Source organism: Dama dama, chromosome X (genome assembly GCF_033118175.1).
Source record: "Dama dama isolate Ldn47 chromosome X, ASM3311817v1, whole genome shotgun sequence".
NCBI classification, from domain to species: Eukaryota; Metazoa; Chordata; class Mammalia; order Artiodactyla; family Cervidae; genus Dama; species Dama dama.
Window position 1 is genome coordinate 27,467,037 of NC_083714.1, and position 27,826 is coordinate 27,494,862.

General features: G+C 43.7%; 1 non-coding gene across 1 annotated transcript; it reads left to right on the forward strand.

Annotated features, from left to right (window-relative positions):
* The first annotated feature begins 16,770 nt into the window (after positions 1-16,770).
* On the forward strand, positions 16,771-16,843 carry TRNAG-UCC (transfer RNA glycine (anticodon UCC)). Its single transcript has one exon. It is a non-coding gene; the product is annotated as a tRNA-Gly (tRNA).
* Positions 16,844-27,826: the final 10,983 nt, after the last annotated feature.

Here is a 27,826-nt window from a genome sequence, read left to right on the forward strand (position 1 = left end):
GCATCAGGGTCTTTTCCAGTGAGTCAGTTCTTCGCATCAAGTGGCCAAAGGATTGGAGTTTCAGCTTATAATCCATTACTATCATATTTATTTTGATGCTCAAACTGTCCCAGATTTGACTACTGGGAGCCCCTTCCAAGGTGGTAGGTGTATTCTTCTGACAGGTTTCCATTATTTTTTTAGCATTTTCTTTGGTGGAGGATGGTATATCATAAACCACGGTCTGGTACACGGTGTGCTCATTGCTAATGGGCTGCCATTGCCTTGAGGCCCTTTTATAGACAGAGCTAGTCTGTAAGAGGGCCTAGAATACACACACACACACATGTACACATAAATAGATCTATAACTATTTCTCTATCTCTCTGAGTATAGATGTTAAAAAAAAATGGGCCCATATCAAAACCTCCAATTTCAACTCAGAATCTTGGGGTTCATTCTGGTCTTGCTCCTTTCCATGATTTTTCTCTCTTCTCCAACAGTAAGAAACCTGGTGTTTATTATCTTCAATATGTAGCTGTGTAGTGTTAGTCACTCAGCCATGTCAGACTCTTTGTGACCCCATGGACTGTAGCCCGCCAGGCTCCTCTGTCCATGGGATTCTGCAGGTAAGAATATTGGAGTGGATTGCCATTCCCTACTCCTGGGGATCTTCCCAGCCTGGGGATTGAACCCCAGTCTCCTGCATTGCAGGCAAATTCTTTACCATCTGAGCTACAAGGAAGCCCTTCAATACAATCCTCACTTATTTGCTCAGTTAATATAACCAGTCTCCCAACCACACTAGCTTTCTCCTCCACCTGCCACCCCTGTACCCTGCCACCAGCATTCTGCATTCTCAGATATGAGCAGGCACATTGCCAATGAGTTTCCATGTGGCATCCTATACTGCTTCAGTAAGCCATATCTCTGAGCACCAACAGGCACACCTCTAGTGTATCTCTGTGCAGCTCCGTCTTTTCGCCCTTACCATCGGATGTCCTTGGGTGCCCCTGGGCACAATACTGACATTCCTATAGCACCTCTTGTCTCCCTCTTGAGTTCTATGTCCTCAGGTACCAGCAGGCATACCACTGATGTATCTCCACATAGCAGCTCTCTTCACTGCCACTGACCCCTCCAACCTTGGAAGGGAAGATGGAAAGGGAAAGTAAGCAACTGTATTTTAACCTGATTGAAACTGGCCAATATGAGGTCCAGAGTCCTCTGTCTTTGAATAGCCACGCTAGCTCCTTTTTAATCATTTAAAAATGCAAGCTTGATCTTGTTGTTCCCTTAAAACCTTTGGATGATTTTCTGGCCCCAAGGCTAAAATCCAAAAATGCTAATATGACCTCCAAGACCCAACATAATTGACAACCTGCCTACTTTTCCAGTATAATTTCTGTTTTGTTTCTCTGTGTTCAATCAGTTTCCCAGAGCGGAATTTTCCAATCTCCAGCTTGGAGTGTGTAAACCTTGGCTGTCAGTATTTTGGGAACTGAGCCAAGGAAAGGGACTGGAGGTCTCAATGATCAGAAAGCAGACTTCAACTTAATCCCCATTTTCGGAATGGCATCTCAGTGGGCCCTCAGCTATGCTTGTTTTAAGTGTCTCATCCTTTCCACAGATGGAGGAAGGGATCTGGGAACTATCTAGTCCTTATAAACGTGTTTAATCAATCATCCTGATACCAACTCCATACTTCCACTTTCAGAGATACCTGGTACATTTAATTCCTGAGCCTTTTGCGGTTTGACATATAAACAGCTGCCTTAGGTTTCAGCTTTCTCTGGTCTGCTTAATCAGTTACTACTCATTTATCCATTTTCTGGTTTCCACATTTTGTTTGAGGTAGGTAGGAGGTGTGTTGTCTGTTGTAGCTTCTCTTCCTATTTCCTTTGTCCTCGTGGTGTTTGGGCTTTTAATTCCTTTACCTTTTTTTTTTGGTGGGTGGGTCTCAGGAAGGAGGTTAATTGCGTGTGTTTAATTTGCCAAATTTAACTGGAAGTGGAATTGTCTTAAATAGTAAACACCTTGGTTCCTTTTAAAGCACATTCCATGAACAAAAATTGGATTTCATAGAATCATGAAATATAATTAGAAACACGTATTCAGTCCAGTGGTTCTTTTTTTAAAATAGATTTGATTTTTGAGAGTAGTTTCAGGTTTACAACAAAATTGAGAGGAAGATACAAAATTTTCCCATATACTCCCTAGCCCCAGATATGCATAGATAGCCTCCCCTGTTATCAACATCCCCCACCAGAGGGGTACATTTGTTACAGTTGATGAACGTATGTTGACACATCATTACCCATAGTCTAGAGTTGACCTTAGGGTTGGTTCACTGTTGGTGTTGTACATTCTGTGGGTTTGGTCAAATGTATGACAACATATAGGGTTCCCAGATGGCACTAGTGGTAAAAAAAACCCACCTCCCAATGCAGGAGACATAAGGGATGCAGGTTCTATCCCTGGGTCAGTAAGATCCCCTGGGGGAGGGCACGGCAACCCATGCCGGTATCTTGCCTGGAGAATCCCATGGACAGAGGAGCCTGGTGGGCTACAGTCCATGGGGTTGCAAACAGTTGGATATGACTGAAGCTACTTATCACGCATGCATGCATGGAGACGTATATCCATTATTATAATAGCAATCAGAGTATTTTCACTACCTTAAAAGTCCTCTGTGCTCTGCTTGTTCATCTGTCTCCACCCCTGCCTCTGAAGATTTTATCGTCTCCATAGTTTTACCTTTTCCAGAATGTCACATAGTTGGAATCATACAGTATGTAGCATTTTCAATTGACTTCTTTCACTCAGTAATATGTATTTAAGTTTCCTCCATGTCTCTTCATGGCTAGACAGCTCATTTATTTTTAGTGTTGAGCAATATTCCATTGTCTGGATGTACCACTCCATGTCTTTTTACCACCAGGTATCTCTTTTATTATCTATTCACCTTCCCTCACCAAATCCCCATGTTTCAAAAGAGTTAAGATTTCCAAAATTGGTCTAGTCATGTTATAGATAAGGAGACTGAGGCCCAGAGAGGAGAGATGATTCATCACAATCTCAAAATGACTGATGGGGTTTAGGGCAGGTCACCCCAAGGTGTGTCACTTTGGCATGCAGATTATTTCGGGCTGAAAACAGTCAAGGACTTTTGACCTCCCCTCTAACTGCCTAAAATAATTTTCATTGAGGACCTGTTCTAGGAAGGGAGCTATCATCATAGATAACCAGAGAATACATCGGAGAAGGCAATGGTACCCCACTCCAGTACTCTTGCCTGGAGAATCCCATGGACGGAGGAGCCTGGTGGGCTGCTGTCTATGGGGTCGCACAGAGTCGGACACTAAGTTGCACAGAAGCGACTTAGCAGCAGCAACAGCACAGAATACGTGGCAACCAGCTCCAGCATTGCCTGGAAAATTCCATGGACAGAGGAGCCTGGTGGGCTACAGTCCATGGACACGGCTGAGTGACTGAGCACAACATAACACAGTATGAACTAGGTGTGGTAGATAGGTAAAATCTGCAAAATCTGGTAAAATTCTGTGTCCCATTGTTTCTGTATGGCCCAGCAAACATTTGTGTACAAACACTTGCTCTTTTTCATCTTCCTGTGAATTGCCTTCCTTCCCTTTGAAGTCCCAGACCCTTACCCCGTCTCCTTAGTCCAAGATGACATACACTCTCTTTTACCTGATTGTCATATGAACGTCATAGTCCTATGAAGCCCCCATATGCGCAAAACTAAATTTTATTTTCTCCTGTTAATCTGTCTTATGTCATTTAAATTATTCAACTGGTCAAAAGAACCAAGAGGGGCAAGGGGAAATGTTCCCCTCTCCAACAGTTTTGGTGTAGTTGGCAGGGTCAACTTTTGCTGGTTGGACACTACTTTCTCCAGGCTGCTGCAGCTGAGAGATCCTGGGATGTCTGACAAAAGGTAAAACTTCATATCATGTCAGTCTCCCGGATCTCTGTCTGTGGGCTCCGGTGGAAGATAAAGTGGTGAGAGTCTTTTCTCTCTCTAGATTTAGATTAGCAGGAAAAAATATTTGTTGAACTAGGGTCTTGGGCATAACAACTCTGGTAAATATGGTAGTCAGAACTCTTGATTTTTATTCATCTATTTCCTGCCAAAGACGATTACTCTTTTTGTTTCTGTCTGCTGTGTTGTTTGTCATAAAGAGGAAATACCGTAGGGTAAGAACGCAGGCATAAGCTGTATGGTCCTGCTGTGTGAACCGGCCTGACAGACTGCTGAGTTTATGATTCTCACCAGACCGGTGACTATTTAGACAAACTTGGCTGTGGGTCCTCTATGTAAAAACCAGATGAGGTTTTTTCCTTGCATCTTGTTTCATGTCTTAAGAGCTTGGCTTTGTGACCAGTGAGACTAGTCTCTCTGGCCTCCCCCATCGGGAGGGTATACCTACCGAGGTGCACCTTGGTGGCCAGCTGAATAGACTGGGGTTCTGAGACATGAAGTCACAAGTAGCTCTCTCTGTTTTCTATCCTTGCCGGTTCTCAGAGGTGTTTGTCAAAGAGGATCCTAGTTCCTAAGGGGCCTTCATTGCTTTGTTAGCTCTAGAAAAATCCCATTCCAGTAGTGCCTGCTCAGTGTCACAGATCAGTGGGTTTGTACCTGGAGGCATCTCATGTTCCTATGAGAGACTTGAGACACTGTGTGTGCTACATCATCCTTACAGCCTGTGCAACAAAGGTCTTTACTTTCTTAGACTATCTTTGGGAGTACACTTTCTGGATATTATGAAGGTTGCATCTTTCTCTCTTGTGAAATGACTTTTGCATCCTTGTTTAAGCCATAAAAAGGCTTATTGATTTGAGCGGCTAACAAAATTGGCTACATTTTAAAAAGTAAAAGAAGTTTGGTAGAGCTGTCATCCTAAACAATTGTCTTATTGGTATAATGGCTAGCCTGAGAGACTCTTGTAACAAGATGAAAGAACGAGAAAGTAGAACAAAAACCAAAACTCCATAGTCATTGTAAATTTCGTCTTCTTAATATCAGAACAAAACACAAAATTCCACAGTCAATGTAAATTACCTCTTCTTAAAATCCAAAGAGTTAAGCACAGCACCTTCCAATCCACCTGTTTATTTTATGTCTAAGAACTATGATCCCAGAAGTTGTAGATGTCTAACAACAGGAACAACAACAAGAACAAGAAGCCAAAATCTCACTAAATTTGTTTTATATCCTGGGAACTTGATTTGGCAGCTATCAGGTTAGGTGATCCACAATATGGCTGGACAAAAATGTGGGTTATATCCCATGTGCAGCTAAGAAAATGTGGGCTAAACTCCATTTGTAGCTAGTGTTTTACCAAACTGCTGTCAGCCCTGAGGGAAATTACAACCTAAAATTCTAATGGCCCTTAAAAGGAAGGCTCAAATTAGCTAAGATAATTTTTAAAGTGCATTTAAGGGAATGCCCTGGTGGTCCAGTGGTTAGGACTCCACACTTTCACTGCCAAGGGCCTGGGTTTGATCCCCGGTCAGGGAACTAGGATCCCACAAGCCATGCAGCATGGCCAAAAAAATAAATAAAAATAAGAATAAACAAAATGAAAAAGAATGTGCATATATGTATAACTGAATCACTCTGCTGTACAGCAGAAATTAACACAACATTGCAAGTCAACTATACTTCAGTTTTAAAAAATGCTTCATCTTCAAGGAGATTCATGAAAAGGACTTTTGACATATGCAGGTTTCTCATAAGTTTAAGATCATAAAACTTAAATGGGTAAACATTTCCAAAATTAACAAAAATAAATTGGATTCAAGCAGAACAAGTATTAATTACAAGAGACTGAATGAGCTGAGATGGATGATTATAATTTTTTATGACTTTTTGTTAGAAATATTATTGTTTTTTAAAAAATGTTTTGTTTTTCCAGATTTAAGAAAAATTTTTATCATTCTTCTTAAGCTGTCAACAATTTGGTAAGCTATACCTTTGTCAATAAAGACGAGACATTTACTTTTTCTCCCTACTTGATCCCTCCAGAATTTTGAAACTTGTAGTAAGTATTCGTATTTTCATAGCAATATAGTTATTTGCATAATTTTAATAAGAATCTATTCTCCTTGACATAGGACACAATTAGAAATGTGTTAATTAGAAATGTTATATCACCAAGGCTTTGACTGGAAAGTCATATTTGAGACAGACATGCATGGACTCAGATATGAGCAGACAGCTTTAAGGAACAAAAATTGACTTTACAGTGCCAATAAAACCCCCTGGAAAAATAGTATGGTACCTTGATTATAAGGTTTTCAGCAGCCTTACCAGGTGAGAAAGGAGGGTCACTTTTTTGCAGGTATAGGAACCTCAGAATATTTGGGGAATCTTGAGAAGAGAGGATTTCAGCCAAATCTATAGGAATTGCAGGCAAGTCTGATAGCAAGTTTCTGGCTGGGCTTCCTGGCCTCAAGGGGCATTTAAAGGTCAACTTGAGACGCCTTACGAAAAATCCCAGCAAAGACGATTTAAAAGAGCCTATATGGTCAATCGCTATTCTTGCCATGTTTATGTGAATAATCAGAGCAAGGTGATTGAAACGAGACTTATTTTGCAAAGAAATTAGTCTTAATTTGGCTAACTTTGGTAAAAAATGGGAGTAATTTTAAAGAGAAAAATTGTTTTAGCAATAAATCTTTTTGGATATTAGATTCTAGTGCTGTTCACTTTTATTTGGTATAGCAAATTTATCTCTTTTTTAAGGTTTTGTTTTCTACCTGTAAACTGAACTGGATCCTTAAACTCTTCCAGTTTCTTCCAGTACTTCATTACAATTCTCCAATGTTTCCAACTTTTTTTCCTCCAGTTTTCCTGACCAAGAATCATTAAGAACTTAAATTGCTTTGTGCAAAGCTATTTAAACTAAACTTGGACGTCTTGATATAAACATCAGAGAAATCACAACAGTTCATGTATAGACAACCTTCATGCCTGTAGCTCTGTGGGCCACTCAGAAAGATCACCAGAGACATTCAAATTGCAAACCAGAAACATCCAGCCGATTGTCACTGAAACTGAACAGGACCTTGTGGGGCTCCTGGACATGGAAGCCTTTCTGTCCCCCTCCAGCCTCCATGACCTTCCCTGAGTTCCAAAGGGCAGATTCAAACAGTTGCTAATCAGGGAAGAGGGGGGCATGCAAAGACAAGGTGGAGACAGCCAGAAACAATACTGCTTTGGGGTAGGCTCCACCTCAAGAGATACACAAAATGTCTTTAAGCCCTTTATAGAATTAAATCTTCCCTCATAGCTCGGTCAGTAAAGAATCTGCCTGCAGTGCAGGAGACTGGGGTTCGATTCCTGGGTTGGGAAGATCCCCTGGAGAAGGAAATGGCAACCCACTCAGTATTCTTGCCTGGAGAATCCCATGGACAGAGGAGCCTGGAAAGTTACAGTCCGAGGGATTGCAAGAGTCAGACAGGACTTAGCGACTAAACCACCACCATCATAGCATTAAAACCCAGCAAATGAAAGATGTTTTTTCTTTTTTTTTTCATTTATTTTTATTAGTTGGAGGCAAGATGTTTTTTCATATCAGAGAAGACCACCTGAGGCCAAACTAAAGGAACCAGAGAAGCTCATCAAGAAGATTACCTGAGACAAGATTAAACAAAGCAGGCCCTACACACACCCTAATTTTATCAGCAGCCCCAGCCTTTAACATTTTGCCATAAAACTCCTCACCAAATTCTCCTGGGTTGGGACACTTAGTTTTCAAGGGCAGGAGCCCGCTGTGTCTCTCTTTGTCTGGAAAAGCAATAGAGCTATTCTTTTCTACTTCACCCAAAACTCTGTGTCTGAGATTTGATTCGGCACTGGTGCAGAGAGGCTGAGCTTACAGCATCCTCACTGCCTGCCCTCACTCCATTTGAAAATGCTTTGATAATAAAAATCTTCTCAACTGGCTGCCTTCAGAACTCAGAAAGAGATTATTGTCAGCTCCAATGGTTAACCATTGTTTTTTCTTTTGTTTCCATAGAAATGCTTCTTAAACACCTGATTGCTCGCACTAGAGGCCTAACTTTGAGGGCCCATCTGCATCACTGTTTCCTGAAATGAATTGAACTGAACTGACCTATCGTTAGGATTAGGAGACTGGTTCTATGAGATGGAACAGTTTATCAACTCAACTTCTGGACTGTAAAACTTCAAGGGGTCTCTGAGGAGGAAATTGATGGGGTTTAGGGCAGGCTGCCCCAAGATGTGTCACTTTGGTATGCAGATTATTTTGAGCTGAAAACTATAAAGGCCCAAAAGACTCAGGAAGAACTTTTTAAATTAATTAAATTGAATTAAGTTGATTTTTGGCTGTACAGGGTTTTTGTTGCCGTACGTGGGTTTTCTCTAGTTGTGGCAAGCAGGGGCTACTCTCTAGTTGCGGTGCGCAGGCTTCTCATTGGAGTGGCTTCTCTTGTGGCAAAGCACGAGCTCTAGGGTGCGTGGGCTCCAGAGCATGGGTTCAGTAGTTGTGGAGCATGAGTTTGTGGGATCCTCCCAGACTAGAAGTCAAATTTGTGTCCCCTACATTGGCAGGTGGACTCTTAAGCACTGGACCACCAGGGAAGCCCAGAAAGAACTTTCGACCTCCCCCTAACTGCCTAAAAGAATTTACACAGAGGACCTGTTCTAGGAAGGGTGCATGCGTGCTAAGTCACTTCAGTCGTTTCCTGTTCTTTGAGACCCTATGGCCTGTAGCCCGCCAGGCTCCTCTGTCCATGGGATTTCTCCAGGCAAGAATACTGGAGTGGAGTGCCATGCCCTCCTCCAGGGGATCTTCCTGACCCAGGGATCGAACCCTCATCTCTTATGTCTCCTGCACTGGCAAGCAGGTTCTTTACCACGAGCCCCACATGGGAAGTCCTAGGAAGGGAGATATCACCATAGATAACTACAGCATAATATGAACTAGGTGTGGTGGACAGGGAGGAACCTAGCAAAGTCTGTTTGTTAAAATTGTCCTCTGTGTCCCATTGTTTCTGTATGGCCCAGGAAACATTTGTGTACAAACATTTGCTCTTTTTCATCTTCCTGTGAATTGCTTTCCTTCCCTTTGATGTCCCATTCCTTATCCTCTTCTCCTTAGTCCAGGATGACATATACCCATTTTACCTGACTGTCCTATGAGCCTCATAGTCCTATGGAGCCCCAATACGCACAAAATTAAATCGGATTTTCTCCTCCTGTTAATTTTTGTGTAATTTTAATTATTTGACCAACTAAAAGAACCAAGAGTGGAAGAGGGAGATTTCCCCCTCCCTGACACTAGTGAGGGGCCGATTTAGGATGTGAACCCAGGTCTCCTGCCTTTGGCTCTAGTGCTCAATTTTGATCTGCAAAATAAGATTCATTTATGTTCCCCCAAACTGATAAGTAGGTTTCCCTGGTGGCTCAGCCGTAAAGAATCGGCCTGCCAATGCAGGAGAAGCAGGTTTGATCCCTGGGTTGAGAAGATCCCCTGGAGAAGGAAATGACAGCCCACTTCAGTATTCTTGCCTGGAGAATCCCATGGACAGAGGAGCCTGGCGGGCTATAGTCCACGGGGTCACAAAAAGAACTGGACACAACTGAGCGACTAAACAACAAACGGATAGGCAGGTGAAGGAAATCTTTCCTTCTGACTGCACACAGTGGTTTTTCTCAGCAATATCATTCGGGGACGTTGAAACATTACTTCTTCTGGCGCCTAGTAGGAAAACGCCTCCCCCTCCCCCCGACTCCCTCGCATCCTCCGGCAATCCGAGCGCCGCCCCCCCACACCCCCGGTCCCCGCAATCTGAGGGCCACAGAGGGGTAAACACACTGGGAGGCACTGGAGCTTTCTCAGAGTCCCGGGGTGGGGGTGGGGGGGGGGTGGAGCTGTTCGTTTGAAATGTAATAAAGGTTCCTCTCCACCAAACATGGAGAAAAGCAAGGCTGCGAACACTTCAGAGGCAGCGCGGGAGGTCTTGTCGATCCTAGCCTTCCAACCAATCAGCAGGGATAGATTCGACTCCTGTGAGCTCTTGGATGCTAGAAGTTACCAAGGATACGTAGGCTCTGCCCTGAAGGGATGTAAGTTCACACCGCAGAGACAAAACGTCTATCCTCTCACGCTCTCTGAAGGCGCGGCCTTTGTCTTCCCCCTTTCTTTAAGGGCCCCAGTGCACCTGGCCTCCTTCAGGATACATGTTCGTTATCTATGGTTCGATTAAAGCTTCTTTGTTGCACGATTTCCTCTCCCTAAAGGGGAAACAATGACTGCTGAGTTGACGGCAGCCCGGTAGCACAGAGTCGGACACTGAAGCGACTTAGCAGCAGCCGAGCCCCATTCCGCTGAGTACAGTGACTACATATATTTTGCCTGGAAACTCAACTGGCTTCTGCAGAATTCTTTCTCACCGCTAAAGCTTAAACTTTTGCTGTTCTCCTGACTCTTTTGAAAATCTCCGCTACAAATGAGGCTAACAGTAAAACCCCTACTGTTTGTACAGGCTTTATCCTATACCAGGAGCTCAGTTAATCTTCTATCTTATCTTTTTCCTCAGCGCTCTCTACACACGTGTTATAGATTGCCTCCAGAGGCGGCCATGCGTGGTGCAAGAAACCGCATTCAAACTCGAGTTTTAGCACCTACCTCTTCAGCTAATTATCTGCCAGTGTTATTAGGCAAGTTGCCTCCCCTCCCTGGGCCTCAATTTACCTACAGACCGAAGGAGGAAAGGGTTTCGATTCCATAGACTCTTGAGGCCCGTTCCAGTTTCTAATTTGAGTGCAATGCATTGTGTGGTTTTTGCTGTGGGCGTGGTTGTTCCAAACCGAAGGGCAGGGACAGGATGCAGTCTGCTGATCAGGGACAGAGGAGTGGCTGAGCAGCTTTGCACACTTGGTGCTTCACTCCCTGACCTTCGATTTCCCAGACTGTTCACCATCCCCGGGCACCGCCTGCCCGCCCCCTGCCACACACACACCACCGCCATTCCCGGCTTCTTTCCCAGGCTCTGCTTTGAAGCCAGAGGAAGATTTGCAGAGGTTTCCAATCTTCTTATTTCTTGCCCTCTTGACATCTGAGGTCTGAAAAGATCTTGCGTTGCCTGCCTAAGCAGCCTTCCGGAGGCTACAGCCTTCTGTCTTCAGGGGCTGGGGGCTGGGGGCCGGAGGGTGCCCGGAGCGAGCGCAGGCAGTCATTGTTTGGGTATTGACTCAAAGGAGCCGGAGCCACAACGCACAGGAAAAAAGATGAGCTCATGACGGCTAAATGAAAAGATTCTTATCTTGGAAACAGCGGTTTCTTATGCAAAACAGGGGGCGGCAATGTGATTGTGCCCCACGTACACATTCAACAACAGGGATTTCAAATGAAGAAGCTGTTTTGCATACATACGGGGAGCGGCCGTGGAAGAGGCTGTTCATTAATTAAAAAGGGGGGGCGGGTGCTGAAAAAGCCACGCTCGCACTTGCTGCTGAACCGAAATAATTCATTTGCCTTCCTCCCAGTCCCAGTTGATCAGCTGGGAGACAAATGTTTTTTCAACCGTAGCCACCTCTGGGGAAGGGAGGGGCGACAGAGGAGCAGGGAGGGCGGGAGAAGGTATGGGGTGGGGAAGAGGAGGGATGTCACAGGAGCGGTGATCTCTCAAACACTTCTAGTTGGCCTTCAAATGTATTGTACTGAGGTGGGTGGTTTTTTTGGTTGCCTCCGCAACCTACCCACCCCAGATTTACCTTCCTAGTTCTGTTTGATTTCCTATGAAAGAAGTCTGAGCACTTTGCCACTGTTGGGGTGGAGAGGAAAGAAGAGATAGGAAGAAGGCGAGGGAGGGAGAGGCTAGGAACCCTAACTACAGTCCCTCTATTTCCCCCCAACTCTGACATGTGGTCCCCTGCAAGGATGGACTTGTGTTGTGGCTGTCCTGGAAATTCCAGAATGTAGGTCGCCCACTGAATGGGTACTGTCACAAGTGGGGAGCAGGGTTAAGTGTGGTTGCAGGTGGGAGGCACCAACCCCTCCCACATAACTTTCCTACCAGCCAGACTGCCCTCCTTCTACCCCACAGCATCTTTTGATTTAGGAATAAGATTGGTTACCATTTACCAGACACTTTCATATACATTACTTCCTATGTTATCTCCCATCAGTATGTTACACCTGGGTGCCAGGCACTTTCACTTCTGTTGCTTATTTGAGCTTCTCGCCTACCCTAGGGAGGTAAGTGGATATTATTGCTTGTCTTAGAAATGAGCAAACTGTGGCTTAGAGACATTAAATGGGTTACCCAGGTCACAGAAGTTGGAAATAGCAAAGCTAGGATTTGAACCCATATCGGCCTGATATCAAAACCTGTGCCCTAAACTACTGTGCTTTGGTGACTGTTTACCATTTGCGCCATTCTTCCCTAAATAGTTAATCAACTATTAATCAACTGTTAATCAAAAGGCAAACTTCCCAAGGTTGGCATTCTGACAAACAGGGCAAGTATGAAAGTCCTTCCTGAGTGTGAGACATTCCCTCCCAAACACGAGTGCCTTCAGGATGGAAGACAAGCTTGGTAGGCCCTTTCTCTATCATAGGCTCATAATACTGGCAGGCGAGTCGCCTGACAATATGATTCCTGTTTTTTAAGTAAGGTTTATCAAGGTATCATTTGCTTTCTTTTTTTTTTTTTGACTGCATCACGCGACACGCGGAATCTTAGTTCCTCGACCAGGCATCCAACACGTATCCCCTGCAGTGCAAGGGTGGAGTCCTAATCACTGGACTGCCAGAGAAGTCCCTATTGAGCTATAATTTTCATACTGTAAAATTCTCTTTTTTAAAGTACTGTTCAATGAGTTTTGATAAATGTCTTTACCAACACCAACACTATGAAGATACAGAAGATTTTCATTATCCACCAAAAGTTGTCTGAGCTCATTTGCAGTCAATCCCTTGCCCCATACCCAACCTTTAGCAACAACTGATCTATTTCTGTAGTTTTCCCTTTTCCAGAATGTTGTATAAATGAAATCATACAGTATATATGCTTTTGAGTTAGACTTCTTTTATTTAGCATAATGCTTTTGAGATTCATCCGTGCTTTAGTTCATTCCTTTTAATTGTCAAGTAATATTCCACAGGATGCCTCTCCATTTATTTGTCTTCTTTAATGTATTTCATCAATATTTTATAGTTTTCAGCATACAGATCTTACACATATTTTGTTAGATTTATCCTTGAGTATTTTTATGCTATTATAAATTGTGCTGCTTGTTACATTTCAATTTCCAGTTGATATACACCTGAGTTTTGTATACTGATCTTGTGTCCTATGACTTTGCTAAACTCATGTGTTGGTTCTAGTAGTTTTGGTGGACCCTTTGGGATTCTGTACGTACATGATCATGATGTCTGTAAATAAAAACAGCTTTATTTTTTCCTTTTCGATCATTGTGTCTTTTATTTCTTTTTCTTTGCTTAATTGCCCTGGCTAGAACCTCTAGAACAACGTTGAATGGAAGTGGCAAGAGCAGACATTCTTGTCTTGTTTCTAATCTTAGAGGGAATGCTTTTGGTCTTTTACCATTTAGTGTAATAGTATTACACATGTAGTAATACATGTATTACTTGGGCTTCTCTGGTGACTCAGATAGTAAAGAATCTGCTTGCAAAGCAGAAGACCCACATGTGGGGTTTTTGTAGATTCCTTTTATCAGGTTGGGATGTTCCCGTCTATTCCTGGTTTCCTGAAAGTTTCTATCATGAATGGATCTGCATTTTGTCAAATGCCTTTTCTGCATGAATTGAGATGTCCATGCAGTTTTTATTTTTCATTCTCTTGATATGGTAAATTACACTGATTGATTTTCAAATATTTAACCAGTCTTGTGTATTTCTGGAACAAACCTTGCTTGGTCATGGGATATTATCCTTTTTATGTATTGCTGAATTCAATTTGCTGATAATTTGTTGAGCAGTTCTTGGTCTGTGTTCACGAAAGATACTGGTCTCTAGTTTTCTTATAACGCCTTTGTTTGGTTTGGTATTTGTCTGGACTGGGTTTTGAATTGGAGTTATTTTTTGAGTGGAGGGGCTGAATTTAGAGCTGATCTGAGGCAACAGTGTTGTAAGAAGGCGAAGTTTCTCAGAGGCACTCAGTTTGCCTTCCTTTACTCTGCGGAGCCCCACTACTGACCTTTCTTCCCACAACTGCTGCTCAGAGCACTGGAATTTTCTGTCTCCCTTCTCTGCTCCATTTCCAAACCAACAACAGGGTGCACAGATTAATAGAGACCTGCTCCCTATATGTAATAGTTACCTACTCAGATACACCAAACTTAAGGGGCCCAAGAGACCCATAGTCATCCCTCTGTTTATGCTTTGGGTCAGTCTGAATGAGCTCCAGGGGTGCCTACACGCATGGTCACCAGGGTACAAGGAATGTTGAGGGGAGCTTGCCTCCAGCTTGTGAATGGGAGTGCTTTTCAAATCATCACCTGTCCTTAGCAAAGGTTTGAGAGTTCTCTGTAGTATCCTGAGTATTTAACAAGTGTTCTGATGCTGAGGAATGATTACAGCTGTACATAAAATAGAAAGATTAGAGTCTCAGTTGCCTGCTTAATATGGAAATGTATCCAGTTATGTGTGAGTGCTTTTCATGAAGTAACTTGCACTTGTGTTCCTTACAGTGAGAGTGACTGATGGAAAAAAAACACTCTATTACCCCATCAGAAATTAGCAGCCAGCAGGCCCTTTGTTGCACTTGCCTGGCCTGGGGCTAGGAGGCAGCAGGACTGGATTTTAGCAATGGCTTTACAGTTAATTTCCACTTTTCTGGGCAATAGGAAGTAGACTTCCTTATCCCCAACTGAGTTCAGAGAATTGTTGATGGATTGTGAAAGGACCTCAATCACTTACTGACTTTGGATTGGTTCTCATTCCAACATACAGAAGTGGATAAGGAAATAGCAGCTACCAGGCGCTGCGCTAAGCACTTTGCTTACATTATTCCCTTCAGTCATCACACCAATCTCGGAAGAGAGAACTTAATATACCCCTGCTTTACAGATGGAGAAACTGAGGTTCAGGGAGGGTAAGTCCTTCACCTAACCTCACCTTGGTAAGTTAACAGTTAGGTTGGGACTCGAATGCAGATTTCCATGGCTACAACTCACTGTCTCCCACTACTGAGGATGACGACACCTGTCTGAATTCCCTCACATACCTGTAAGGGGATGAGCTTGGAAGGACAATGAGCATTCTGTGATCTGTGATGAGGAGCTAGTTGCAGATGGTGACTAGGGTTGAGCACTTCCTTCTACACCCTACCACACACACACACTGTTCCCAGCCCTTCAGGAGAAGGACCTTGATTTGAATTGCATCTCTTCTGAAGTCTGGTGTAAGAAGTATGAGTGAATTCCACCTGTTATCTCTGTAGCGGAGAAGGGCCTTTTTCTTTCTCTACAGAGGCCTCTCAGTGGCTATGGGAATGTCACTCTGCGTCTCTAATTGGAAAAACAAATTATATACAGCACTTATGATGTGCCAGCCACTTCTCTAATCACTTTATACATATTAATTCCTCTAATCCTCACAACAGTCCTGTGAGAATCCTTATTATATTCCCATTTTGCAGATGAATAAATTGAGGCACAGAGATGTTAAATAACTTGCTAATGTTTCCTAGCTAATAAGAGGCAGATCTGGGATTTGAACCCAGAGTTTGGTAACTCTAGACCAGTGCTGGTCCATGGTAGCCATTAGCCACATGTAGCTATTTAAGTTGAAATTTAAATGAATTAAAAAATTTTCTAATTCATTGAATTATTTAAAAAATAAAATTTAAAATTCAGTTTTTCAGTCGTACCAACCACATTTCAAGTGCTTAACAGCCACATGTGGCCAGTGGCTACCACTATAGGGTAGTGTATTTATAACACACTTCCATCATTACAGAGGGTTACATTGTGTAGCACTCAGCTAGATTCTGTGCTTTTAAATGGCTAAAAGGCATTTAAATGGTAGGGGCCTCTCAAAGAACTATATGAGTACAGCTCCCTGTGTTCCTGGCTTGGTCTCCACTTAATTTTCCAATTTTCTGTCCCATTCTCTCTCTCTCTCTCTCTTTTTTTTAGCTTGATTGGTGAAAGGAGAGCATTTTCAGCCTTTCTAAAAGCTCTGACCTAAGCCTCATCTGCTAATTCACCCCGCTGCCCCCTCCACTGCCCCAACCAATCTCACCTGACCTCAGACCCCTGCTGATGCCTTGATGTTTGAAAAGTCACAAAGCTCAGGACTTTGTGTGAAAGCCTGCAGACCCCTCTGGAAGCCTCAAGTCATGGCAGGGAAAGGAAAGATGCCAGGGGGGGTGTTGGTTGTTAAGCCCCTTGCTACTTCTGTCTCTAGACTTTGGCCCTTATCAACTCAGTCCCATGTGCTACCTATAGGAAGAGAAGAAACAAAAGAGCTTCCAAAGAGAGTCACAGAATACAAGGCTTCAGCAGCTCTCCTTTGCTACACTGATTTATAGGCAATACCACAAAATTCCTCACAACTGGGGACAGCTGCTGAGTGATGGACAGTGATAACCAAAGGAGATTTTTGTGAGTTTTCAGAGGCCTAACAAAGTAGGATCCTCTTTATTAGCAGGTAGCTATCTATAGGGCAATGGACAAAACTCTATGTCCTTCCACCCCTAGAATAAATCTCCCTCTGGACCTTGCAGGAAGTCTGCGATGCTTCCTCCCCTTCAAAGTGAGAGTGTGGGCACTCCCTGGTGGTCCAGTGGTTAAGACTCTGTACTTCCAATGCAGGGCACCTGGGTTCGATCCCTGGTCAGGGAACTAGATCCTGCATGCTGCGACTAAGACCCAGTGCAGCCAAACAAACAAACAAACAAGAAAAGTGAGAGTGTGATGTTATCTTGTTGGCCAACATGCCGAGTCAATGTCAATGGGGCAGAGTGTTGCCCCTTCTCCCCCCGCCCAACCCCAGGGCCCTGAGTCAAGGGTGGAGATGTTTCGATGAGTCGGGAGTAGTTTGCTGAAAAGTTGCAAATATGCCAGACACACTCCAGTTACTTCTCTCTTTAGCCTGGGGGTCCTGTCTGCTGGTTCAAATTCGGTTGGAAAGAAGGCTTGCAAAGGCTCTTCTGCGGCACAATGCCTTTCATAAATGGATATTTCTCAGGGCATGCCAGCACCAGGACTTCAAGAATGATAATGATCAGTCTTCAGAAAGAATGGAGGGGTACAGAATGGCTATTTGTGGGTAAGTCTTGGCTTCTATGATTGATACAGCAGGTGCTTTGCTGTCCTGTCAACAGGAGGTGAGGGAGGGTGGTGGCCGAAGCAATTTATCCCACCAAGTACCCAGTGCCTAGGGGGGAGGGGACTTGGAGAGCCTGTATCTGAGTCAGTGCTGTCCCCTCTCCTTGTCCCTGTTGCCCTCATGTGTGTTGTTACAAACCTTGCAAGGCAAAAATCAACAAGTGTTGGCAAGGATGTGGAGAAAAGGGAACCATCATGCATTGATGCTGGGAATGCAAATTGGTGCAGCCGCTATGGAGAGCAGTATGGAAGTTCCTCAGAAAACTAAAAATAGAATTACCACACAATCCAGCAATTCCACTCCTGGGTATTTATCTGAAGAACGCAAAAACACTAATTAAAAAAGATATATGCACCCCTATGTTCATCTCAGCATAATTTATAATAGCCAAGATATGGAAACAACCTAAGTGCTCATTGGCAGATGAATGAATAAAGAAGATGTGACACATATATATATATATATATACACACACACACACACACAGTGGAATATTACTCAACCATAAAAAGAATGAAATCTTGCCATTTGCAACAGCATGAATGGACCTACAGGGTATTATGTTAAGTGAAATAAGTCAGACAGAGAAAGACAAATACTGTATGATTTCACATGTATGTGGAACATAAAAAAATTAAACAAGAAAAACAAAGGCATAGCTACAGAGAACAGAATAGTGGTTACGAGACAGGGGAAGGGTGACGGGGAGGGCAAAATGGGTAAAGGGGATCAACTGTAAGGTGACAGAAACTAAATTTTTGGTGGTGAGCATCCTGTAGGGCATACAGAAGTAGAAAAATAATGTTGTATACATGAAACTTATATAATATTACTTCAATAAAAAATAAATCTAAAAAAAAAAAACCTTTTCAAAATGCCTAGAAGGCCCATCTGAATAGTCATAACAAGCTCTCACGCTCGATTGACCCGCTGAGGTTGATAGAGCATTTTTGAGCCCTTGGTCTGTCTTTATTCTTAGGTGGCACTAGTGGTAAAGAACCTGCCTGCCAATGCAGGAGACGTAAGAGACCCCAGTTTGATCCCTGGGTTGGGAAAATCCCCTGGACAAGGACATGGCATGGCTATCTAGGAGGAAGGGAGAATGACAGTATCATCTCCATTTTGTTTTGTTCTTTGTTTTTTTTTCCCCATGATTCATGGCTTGTGGGATCTTAGTTCCCTGACCAGGGCTCAAACCTGGGCTCTCTGCAGTGGAAGCATAGAGTCTTAACCACTGGATTGCCAGGGAAGTCCACATCCCCATTTTAATGGTGAGGAGATGGAGACTGAGAGAGGCCTCAAGGTTTCTTTGCAAGGTAGTGTTTGAGTGGTGCCTGACTGCAATCCCAGATATCAGGCTATCTTTCCACTTCTTAAAGTTTCTAGTAGCCCACCCTGCTGTCTCCCTTGCTTTTGGGAGAAAGGAGAGAAGTTTGGTTGCTAGGAAGGGAGGCACCACAGCTGGCGTGATGTGTTGTCATGGAGTTGCAGTGGTTATAGGTGTTGACAGCATTAGTAGCTTCTGTGGGTTATCTTACGCCTCACTTATTTTTTTTTTCTTTAGCTTCTCCTTTCTAGCCCGGTGCTTCTCTTTTCCCTGGAGTTAGAAAGTCCCTACAGCAACACCCCCCACCCCCACCACCTTCCGCCAAACTGGCCAAGGTCCAGCGAGGACAACATAGACACAGAAATCAGGGAATGTTCTGCAGTGACTTGTTTTCTAATATAGTTTAAAAAATTACTTATTATTTTCTTTCTTCTTTGTTTTTAAATTATTCCTTCCTTCATTCTTTCATCTTTTTTTTTTTTTTTTTTACAAACCCTTGTGTTTTTTACAAATCCTTTTTACAAACCCTTATTGAAAGGGCTGACTTTCAATAGATCACAGTGAGGGAGCTGCCCTGCTACGTATGAAATCCTGACCCAGAAACAGGTGGTCTACGAATGGTTTAGCACCAGGATTTTCATGCAGTGCAGTGCATGATGGGCCGGGGTGGGGGCATCTTTTCCGCTGCACCGCATGTCCCAGGGCAAAGTGCACTGCCTTGTCTTCTCACTTCCTGAGCGAGGTGTCCGGCATGCCTTGCTGATTGCTGATGCTTACGGGGATTAAACCATCCTTTCTGGACCATGGGGTGCCTGAAACGGAGGGTTAACAAATTTGAGCTTTATCTTGTAGGCAGAGGTTAGCCATGAAATGGTGAATGTGCCGGGAGTTAGAAGGAAACCCTGGGGGAAAGTTGTGCCCTGGGATGATGTTGTAGAAAGAAAAGTAGGAAGTAGGAGCAGCTTTGCAGTGTAAACAATGTGAAGGCATCACCTCAGAGGTGTGATCCAAGGGAGATTGTGCCAATTCATCACAATAGCTGGCTCCCCACCTTCCAGCAAATGGTTATGAAGAGCTGGTCGCAGCTCTCAAGTGTGCTGTACTTATCTGTTTACTTGTCTGCCTTCCCTGCTTTTCTATGAATTTTGAGAGCAAAGGGGCCTAGTTTTATTCCCCAGTTTCCTAGCATATGGCAAGAGCTGGAGTAAATGCTTGTTTGAATGATGGGAATTTCGTAACTTTGCTCACAGATACAGCAAACAAATGCCCACCAAGGACTGTCAATCCTTAGCAGAGTCTTTCCTGATTATATATTAGGCACCTGGGTGGAGCCACTAGGGTCCCGTTTAATGGAGTGAAGCAGGCCTTGACTAGCTAGAGAATAGTTGGCTACGTGGAGTCCTGGTGCCTGGCAGAGGTAGTTTTTTCCCTTAAGGACCTGTTAGCAGTTATTCTGAGGCTTGTTAAAATGGAAAGAAGACTTTCTTCAAGACTATTGCAACACGGGAGAGAGACTGAACTCAATTCTTAATATAACAAAGATAAGAGGGTATTTATAGCCAATGAGCAGGGTGAGGGTGGTAAGTGGATGCAAAATTACTAGGAGGAATTTGATTAGATGTTGCTATGGTCTGAATGTTTGTGCCTCCCCCATTCATATGTTGAAACCCTAATCCCCATTGTAATAGTATCTGGAGGTGGGGCCTTTGGGAGGTGATTAGGTTTAGATGAGGTCTTGAGGATGAGGCCCTCATGATGGGAGTAGTGTCCTTATAAGAAGAGGAAGAGAGGCCAGAGCACCTTCCACCCCTCTCCCACATACAGTGAGAAGAAGAATGTCTGCAAGCCAGGAAGAGGGTTTTCATCAGAATCTGAATCTGGAAACCTCTTGATCTTGGACTTTCCAGCCTCCAAAACTGTAAGAAATAAGTGTTGTTTAATCTACCCAGTTGGTAGTAGCTTGTTACAGCAGCCCTAGCTGACAAAGACAAAATATTTAAAGTGAAAGTCGCTCAGTCGGGTCGACTCTTTGGGACCCCATGGACCAATATCCGCCAGGCTCCTCTGTCTATGGGATTTCCCAGGCAAGAATACTGGAGGTGGGTAGCCATTTCCTTCTGCAGGGATCTTCCTGACCCAGGGATTGAATCTGAGTTTCCTGCATTGCAGGCAGATTCTTTACCATCTGAGCCACCAGGGAAGCTAAGGCAGACTAAAGGTGAGGGAATTCTTGCTAAACTGGCTTAATAACAGGATTATTATCAAGGGAAGCCAAAGACACAGAAATCAAAGATGAGGGATAAAGAACTTGATTAGATATCAGGGTGATCATATATCTCAGGTGAGGGGGATATTACCCTAAACTGACTTAGGATTCTCTGCAGGCCAAGGACAGGGCTGAAAAGGAGGCCTAGCTGAAAATAGGGCTTAGAGAGCCTGACTAAATTTTGGTCAAGGAGGGAGTCTCTTTCAGGCCTAGTCTGCTGGGGCATAGTTTTGTTCATTATGTCCGGCATCTGCCACACCCCTGTGACCTTCATTTGCCCAGGCAAATTTTGCACAGACAGGCATACTTGGTGAAACCTAAGATGAAGCTAATGGTAGTTGGGTGGAGCTGTCCATTAGAATCACCCGGGGAGCAGCTTTATCCATACCTGTGCTGGGCCGCCTATCTACTAAATCTGAATTGATGTGGAGATGAGGCGGCTATTTAAGAAGGTTTCCTGGTGACTCATTATTAGTCAGCTTGGGGACCCAGCTTGGGGTTTACATTATGGATTGACCAAGAGAGTGATAGAAAGGGAATGGGAACTGACTGGTGGAAAAGGGGAGGAGACATGGAGAAGATGGGTGCTGGAGGGGACCCGATGTCTACTTTGCTCTCTTTCCCCATAGACATGGGTTCGCTCCACATTTGCAGGGTGCCAGAACTTGTGTACTCAGCTAAATAACAAAGTAACTGAATAAATAGTGTTTGTAGGTCTGCCGCTTTTGCTTCTCAGGACTTTTTTTTTTAACCTCTTTACAGCCTCTGTTCCCTCTCTGACATCTGGGACCCTCACCTTCTCTCTACTCTCTTCTTTCTTTTTTTTGGAGGATAATTGCCTTACAATGTTGTGTTAGTTTTTGCTGTACAACAGTGGTGAATCTGCTCTGTGTATAGATATATCCCCTCCCTCTTGGGTCTCCCTGCTTCCCACTCCACTTCTGTTTGAAAGAGGCTGCTCTCTAAGCTGCGTACTTCTGATGAGGCAAATTGGCAATTTTTTAAAAGGGGACAGATCCAAAAGTTAAAGAACTGGATGTACCAAAGTAGGAAAGTCACACCAGTGGCAAGGTTTTCTCTATGTGTGTGTGTGTTTGTGTGTGTGCAGAGGTAGAGGAGAAAGGTTCTCTAGGACCCCAACCACTGACATAGAGGTAGCTGCTTTCTTTGCCTGTCCCTCACATCGGGACAGCCACTTTGTGCCCTAGATTCCTAGAACTTTTTGGGAGCTACCAGGCACATGTCTACCTTTTACCTAAAAGAACAGAAAAGTGAAAGGTTTAAAGCTAAATCCTGATTCTCAGGTAAGATGCAACCCTTACTGAAATAGCACTATGTCAGCAGAACACGCTCTCATTGGTTCATTATTAAGCGGGGTCAGGACATTATTTCTGGCAGCTTCTGAAAGCCACAGCCTGTTAGAAAAAAGTCTTCTTCCTGACGGTTGAATACCACTTGCTCTAGCTCGGCTCTTCTCTAGAGCGCACGCGCTCTCTTTCTCTGTTTTCTTGGGCCTTCTTTTAAAATGCTAATTAAATTTGTTTGATCTCTGCTGCCCCCCCCCCCCACCCCGAGCTAATTTTGGAGATCAAGAAAGGAAGTTTGATATCTATAAAAGATGTGCCTGTCTTTCCACCTGAGCTACCTTTGTATTTCATTCTGTTTTATTACAGGAAATTGTGCTGGGGCCCTAAACACTAACATACATAACACTGATTGTATTCTGCATAACAAATTGGATTAGGATAATTACCACACAGATGTTAAAAAACGCTGAATGCAAATCAATGCAATTAGTCATGACTTAATATACTATAATTCACACATTGGAATGTCTTATTGTGATTATACTATTTTAGAACAAAATGCTTTAACAAAAAAAAGAGGAAGAATTCTTTTACTCTGGTGCTGCACGTGCTCTGAACGAGAAATTGTTTTAGGCTAATTTGGAATTTCACTACTCAGAATTCTTATTAACTAATCAGATCCTTCAATTTCTCTTGCCCCCTTTTATACAGAGAAAGCTGCTTCTTTAGCAAGACAATTTCATGCACAATTCAACTTGAATGCCACCATTAGGAACAAAGGAATTTGCACACGGGTGCTTTTGACGAACATGGCTTTACAAAAGCAAGACTTGGGTGGTGGGGGGCAGGGCCCCCCTACTGATAGCCCGGACCCTGAAACAAAGCAGACAAAAAAGTAAGCAGTTGGAATGAATCGAGTTAGCCAGCAAAAAGGCAGACCTGTCACAAGGGCAGCAGGCTCACAGCTGCCACAATGGGCTCTGCAGCTTGTGCCTAGCTAAGGGGAGCGTGGGGGCTGGAGTCCAGACTAGGATCCATGCCCCAAGCTGCACAGCCAGGTGATCCAAGGAAAGTATTCCTGTTTCTAATTCACACAAAGCTGCCTTATGGGTACAAGGCAGGAGTCTGGTCAAAGAGAAGGGGGGAAAGTACAGTTCTCATTGCCAGAAACTACAGAAGCTGAGATCTCAGGAGTCTGAGCTGAACTTGAATATAATATCTAATTTTTCTGGTTTATCCTACAGTCCCCCCTCCCCCCACCCCACCATTTAAAATTCCCCGGGATCTAAGTTTTACACGCTGGAGTGCTTGCTCTTTGTGATTGCTACCTGATTCGTGTCAAATTTTTGCACATCCCCCTGAACTGGGGGACCCTGGAGGGTGTGTGTAGAGGGAATCGTTTTCCCTCTCTTCTTCTGGGTTCTTGGCTGAGAAACCCCCTCCCTGTAATAAAAACAGATTAACAGAAGAAAAACAAGTTTAATAACATGTGTGCCTCTTGTATACATGGGAGAGACCAGGAAAACTGAGTTACTCCTCGAAATGGCCCAAGCCACCACCTTAAATATCATCTCCAGCCAAAGACAAAAGATAGTGTGGGCAGGTGGCCGGTTATGGGAGTCTATCAGAAAAAGCACAGAGACAAGGGCAGGCATGGTTGTTATGCAGATATAGGTCTTTGTCCTCTCCCTTGTGGCTCAGCAGTTAATGAATCCGCCTGCAATGCAGGAGACCTGGGTTCCATCCCTGGGTTGGGAAGATCCCCTGGAGAAGGGAAAGGCCAGCCACTCTTGTATTCTGGCCTGGAGAATTCCATGGACTATACAGTCCATGGGGTTGAAAAGAGTCGGACACGACTGAGTGGCTTTCACTTCACTTCTCCATTGATAAGAGTTTCTAGAGATTTTGTCATCCTTTCCTTCCCCTCCTTTCCTTCCAGGTAGAGAGAGGGAGATGCCTTTATAAATGGAGATTTCCCTTATAAATGTAAACAGCTCTTACAAATGGTACCTTCTGCTCAGTTGGGGCTTCCCTGGTGCTTCAGACAGTAAAGAATCTGCCTGCAATGCCGGCGATCTGGGTTTGATCCCTGGGTTGGGAAGATCCCCTGGGGAAGGAAATGGCAATCCACTCCAGTATTCTTTCCTGGGAAATTCCATGCACAGGGGAGCCTGGTGGGCTACAGTCCATGGGGTTGCAAAGAGTTGGACACAGCTGAACTACTAACACTTTTCTGCTCAGTTTCCAGAGCTTTCACAGCATCTGCAGTTTAATAACCAGCCTAAAATAATCCTTGTGCCAAAAGGTATATTTTAGGGTGACAAATTGTGCTCTTCTTCAAGGGCTAGGCTTGTGCCATCATCATCCTGTCTGAAACCTCCCCATCTAGAGTTACCAAATTTAGCAAGTAAAAATGTTAGGTGAGTGTATGCTCCTCGGTTCTTTGTCTTGTCACAACAAAAATTTGGAGTGACGGACATTAAAGCCCCCTCGGTGGCGTTTTTTGGCCATTTTGGACTCCTTTTTCCTACTCTAACAACCTAACAAAAATATACGATGCTCAGTTAATTTGAATTCCAGATATACAACAAATGCTTTTATAAACACATAATAAACATATCCCATGCAATATTTTGGACATATTTATACTAAAATTAGTGTTGTTTACCTGATATTCAACTTTAACTTGGTGTTCTGAGTTTTATCTGGCAATGCCACCCTAGTACAGAGCTTGTGGATGAAAATAGATCTAGGCCAGTGGTTATCACATTTGAGTGTGCCCAGAATCACCTGGAGGTGATTAAGACCCAGACTTCTGGTTCCCGCCCCTGGAGTTTTGGATTCAGTAAGTCTGGAGAGGTGCCTCCCAATTAGAATTTCTAACAAATTCCCAGGTGACTAGATACTGCTGGACTGGGACCTTCATTTCAGGAACCACTGCTCGAACACGACCTCAGTAAGTACATCCAATGGGGATAAAGCTCTTGTTGCCAGGTTGATAATAAGGAAGCAGAAAGTTTTGCAGATTGCTTGCAGCAGGGGTTGGAGGCTTCCTGGCAGTGCTCCTTCAAGGAGAAGGTAGTCCCCATGCTGCTGTCAGCTACCTCCATGCATAATCCCTCTGGACCATGTTAGGTTGATGATAAGCAAAACTGTGGTTTGGATTTGTTGCTGCCAGTCTTGTTTGTACCTACGTCGACTTTAAAAACCTGTCCCTCCATCTCTTCCTCTTGGTGCCATTGTTTTTCCAGTCTCTAAACCAGCGATGCAAAGACGTTGATTCACTTTTAGGCTTTCTTCCTTTCTTTGGAGCAAGTCACCAGAATGGCCCTTTAGTTACAAAAATAGAGATGACTACATGCTCATCATTATAGGATACTGATACTTGTTAGGATGGAATGGGGGAGATTTGTATAAGGAGTAGTGGGGCTTCTAGTTGATACTGAGATCCTGACCCTTTCTATTTGAGACCCAGAGTTGTTGTAACATAGTCAGGCTGCACGAGGGTGGCCTTGGCCCATTCTAGGGGTTGGTAAAGGGCCACAAAGCCCCAGAGACAAAAAGTACCATGAGGCTAGAAGGAGACAGATCCAGGTGGCTGGCCTCTGCACTCGGATGGTGGGGGGGCCTTATGGGACTAGGGGGGTTGGGAGACACTTCTGACAAGTCTTTGAAGACAGTGATACCAAAATCTGCCTCAATGAAGCCCCTGCTGGGGACAAGGTTAAGCCACAAGCAAAGATCAATGTGTATGAAAGAGCTGGAGAGCTGCAGCCTACTTTATCCAGAAACATAGGTCTGGGTCAACCACATCCCATCGTCCTTATGGGACATAACTGGCCTAGCAGTCAAGATCATATACAGTCATCCCTCCATATCTGTGGGGGATTGATTCCAGGACTCCCATGGATACAAAAATCTCAGATGCTCAAGTTCTTTATATAAAATGACATAGTATTTGCATATATCCTATGCACATCCTCCCCTATACTTTAAATCATCTCTTGATTACTAACGACACCTAATACAATGTAAATGCTATGTAAATGGTAGTAAATACAATGTAAATGCTATGTAAATAGTTGTTGAAGCATAGCAAATTCAAGGTTTAGTGTTTGGTACTTTCTGGAGTTTTTTTTTTCAAATATTTTCACTACGTGGTTGTTTGAATGTGCAGATGTGAAACTCGCTGATACAAAGGGCCAACTGTTGTGGTTTCTGGGAGGGCGTCTGGTACCTTGTGTTCTAAGGGACCCCAAGATAAAACCTGACTTTCCTGTCAGCATGGGCATAGAAAAATTCAGTCATAATAATTTGGACATTGAAGGAAATGTTAAAATTTGTATTTTGAGTTGGTGAAGCAGCAGGTACTTATTATGCATATAATATATATGTTGTCTCCTCTCTCCTTTGCTCTCATGGAAGACACTGTTACTTTATCACCGCCCTCTTTCTCATTGAGCCTGGGCATGCCTTTTGTATCCTTCTGTCAATAGTCAGGGCATTCTTGGTTGCAAGTGACAGAAAAATTTAAATCCTTATCTAACACTTATTATGTGCCAAGTAGGGTCCTAAAGGCTTTATAAATTTTCAAATGCACAGACTCTTTTAAATGAACCATAGAAGGTAGAGTTATTATTTCAATATTACCGGTTAAGCAAAAAGGGGATTTTTTTTTTTTAGTATGGATTCAGGTGTGTCTCACAGAACCCAAGTGAACTTCAGAGATGTACTAGGACTATGGGATAAATACCATCTGGAGTCTTTCTACCACTTGTTTTTGTACGTCTTTGTGCTGCGCTCATTTTTCCCTGTTACATTAGATCAGCTTTCTCTTTCTAGTCCATATGGAGAAAAATATGGTGGCTAATACCGCCCAAGTTTTACATGTTTTGGATCTGACCATCCAGAGAGAGAAACTGATCTCTCAGTTCACAAACGTCCTTGAAGGGAATTGACTAGCTCAATTTGATTAGGTATCCAGCCAGGGATCCAGTCTCCTGGGGATAAATTTTGCTAAGCAAATGTAACTCATAAAAGAGGGATTTGCAAAACCATATAGAAAGGGCTGCAAGTCCTATTGTAGGAAGAGGTCGTTCCTACTGATACCGTGTAAACAGAGGAAGGGAATGCAAAAGTCCTTGAATATTGGGAAGACAACAGCTGTCCACAAAACCTTAACCCACCATTCCGTCTGTCCTCTACCAAGTGATCAGAAGTGATACATGGTGTTCTTTGTCATCTCTGCTCTGACCTCCTCCCTCTGGTACAGCTAATGCATGCGGTGGCCTCATTTATACTCATTGCATTGATCTAAAGGGAGGACCCTCGTGTCTGTCCCAAGTTGCCCCTGCTCTCTGCCCCCGTGCCCCTTTTCTGTCCACGTCCAATATTGCTCGATGTCACCCTGCAAGTGAACTCGGTCGAGTGAATGCACTTCCAGTGAGCTTTTCTTAGACACAGTGACAGAGCTGTTATGGAAAAGGAAATTACCCCAGATAGCGATATGGCAATTAGAGGAGTGTGGCAGGGTGGATGTGTCAAGAACGTTGGCCTGTCTGGAAATTTAGGCAGGACCTCATAGGCTATTAGTTAG